The sequence below is a fragment of the Tachysurus vachellii genome, chromosome 13 (genome assembly GCF_030014155.1).
Source record: "Tachysurus vachellii isolate PV-2020 chromosome 13, HZAU_Pvac_v1, whole genome shotgun sequence".
NCBI lineage: Eukaryota > Metazoa > Chordata > Actinopteri > Siluriformes > Bagridae > Tachysurus > Tachysurus vachellii.
This window is the reverse complement of record NC_083472.1, coordinates 1,552,501-1,555,000: the sequence shown is the minus strand read 5'-3', so window position 1 is coordinate 1,555,000 and position 2,500 is coordinate 1,552,501. Positions and strand designations below refer to the sequence as shown.

Below are 2,500 nucleotides of genomic sequence, written 5' to 3'. Positions count from 1 at the left end.
GAGAGAGAGAGAGAAATCTGAAAGCATTGCCAAAATATGCTTGTTTACAAACACAACTTTTTTCAGTGGTATTTAACAGACCTTGTGTCTGAACAAAAGGGGTGTGGCCTCCAGAGGGGGTGTGGCCTATGTAGTTAAGTTGCAGTGAAGGTGTGGCTTATGTATCTAGTAGTCTCGGTGAAGTTGTGTGTGCGTCCGTGTGTGTGTGTGCGTCCGTGTGTGTGTGTGTGTGTGCGTCCGTGTGTGTGTGTGTGTGTGTGCGTCCGTGTGTGTGTGTGTGCGTCCGTGTGTGTGTGTGTGTGTGCGTCCGTGTGTGTGTGTGTGCGCGTCCGTGTGTGTGTGTGTGCGTCCGTGTGTGTGTGTGTGTGCGTCCGTGTGTGTGTGTGTGTGCGTCCGTGTGTGTGTGTGTGCGTCCGTGTGTGTGTGTGTGTGCGTCCGTGTGTGTGTGTGTGTGCGTCCGTGTGTGTGTGTGTGTGCGTCCGTGTGTGTGTGTGTGTGTGTGCGTCCGTGTGTGTGTGTGTGTGTGCGTCCGTGTGTGTGTGTGTGTGTGCGTCCGTGTGTGTGTGTGTGTGTGTGCGTCCGTGTGTGTGTGTGTGTGCGTCCGTGTGTGTGAGACTCTAGGAAAGTGGCCATTTAGCTCAGTGTTCCTGAAACATGACACCACATTGTTTTATTTAACACACAATCTTGTCAACCTGCAGCAACCTTTAAACTGTTCACCTACAGGTGTGTGTGTGTGTGTGTGTTTTGACCTAGAATTGTTTGTGTATGTGTGTTCTCCTACAACTACTGTTGTGTGGTTATCTACAGGTGTACGAGTTACTCGTGTTTGTATGCGTTTACACCCACAGCTACATTTAGGTGTGTGTTTGGCTACACAGTGTGTGTTTGTGTGTGTGGAGTTTCTACACAGCTGTATGCTTACTTTGGATGGTGTCTTTAAAACCCTGGGCTCTTGGAGATAAAGCAGGAGAGCAAATCCCATAATCAGGTTCTCCTGAAATGGGCTGAGTTGAGGATTATGTTCCAGTTTACTCTGCTAACAGGAACACGGTGTGTTTTATTCAGCCTGTTATTACAGCCGTGTTGTTACAGGACTAAAGCTGATCCTGTGAAATCACACAGATTCCAGTCTGCAGCTTTCAAGCTTCTGAGTCTGTCGTGTTGCATCACAGTATCATGTCTGGAACCAGGAAGAGGTCCAGAAAAAGTTGTCTATAAAGATTATTTCTGTTCTTTTATTCTGTTAGTGATTAGCTGATGTAAATGCACATGGAGCTTGAGAGTGGATACTGTGTGTGTGTGTGTGTGTGTGTGTGTGTGTGTGTGTGTGTGTGTGTGTGTGTGTTCGAGATAAGGTTCCTCTCAGCACAGCTGCCCTCGTGTGACCCCCTAATACTGACTTTATCCGTTGGCTTTACACACAACACGGTGCTTTCTATCAGGTCTAACCCCACACACTCGTTCACACACCCCTCACACGTCATGTGCCCCGGTGGGCCCCGAGGGCCCTGACGCTCACACTTGATGTCACATGAGTTTCTGGCAATCTCCAGCTCTCCTGTTCACCCACTCTCATTCTTCTATTCATTTCCTTCTGGGATGGAGTGAGCGCCAACACTGATGTGGCCATGGATAATAAAATGTTGTTGTTGTTGTTGTTGTTGTTTTTTGGATGGTACACTAGTCACATTTAAAGTTCTCATTACGTCGTTAAGGCTTCGTCCGATCTTTTTTTTTGTTTTTGTACTTTTCTCCCTCCCAGCAGAGATCAGACTGTAAAATCCAGGGTTGTGTTGTGTCGATTCAGCAGCCTTGGAGACTCTCAGACTAATGAATGCAAATCTTTATTCATTCCTCATTTTCAAGCTCTCTCTTTTTTCCCCCCATCCATGTTTTACACCCACCATACTGTAGGTCTGTAAGTCACCATATAACGTGACCTTGTGGATATCAGCAGTTTTCCAGGTTAACATTGAGATCTTTTGTAACATAAAACTGGGATATAGTCAGTCTTTATTTCTGTACCCACATGCGCTTCCTTTCCCAGGAAATCACCAGTGATTATAAATCCTTTTATTATGTCCCTGTGTGTGTGTGTGTGTGTGTGTCTCTCTCTCTGTGTGTGTGTGTGTGTGTGTGTGTCTCTCTCTGTGTGCGTGTGTCTCTCTCTGTGTGTGTGTGTCTCTCTCTGTGTGTGTGTGTCTCTCTCTGTGTGTGTGTGTCTCTCTCTCTCTGTGTGTGTGTGTCTCTCTCTCTCTGTGTGTGTGTGTCTCTCTCTCTCTGTGTGTGTGTGTCTCTCTCTGTGTGTGTGTGTCTCTCTCTCTCTGTGTGTGTGTGTCTCTCTCTCTCTGTGTGTGTGTGTCTCTCTCTCTCTGTGTGTGTGTGTGTCTCTCTCTCTCTGTGTGTGTGTGTGTCTCTCTCTCTCTGTGTGTGTGTGTCTCTCTCTCTCTGTGTGTGTGTGTCTCTCTCTCTCTGTGTGTGTGTCTCTCTCTCTCTG

The 2,500-nt window shown here is 47.1% G+C and overlaps 1 protein-coding gene across 1 annotated transcript in view; it reads left to right on the top strand.

The window, feature by feature from the left end:
• slc7a5 (solute carrier family 7 member 5) overlaps positions 1 to 2,500 on the top strand; it is a 66,436-nt gene that overhangs the window by 7,387 nt on the left and 56,549 nt on the right. The window lies entirely within an intron of this gene.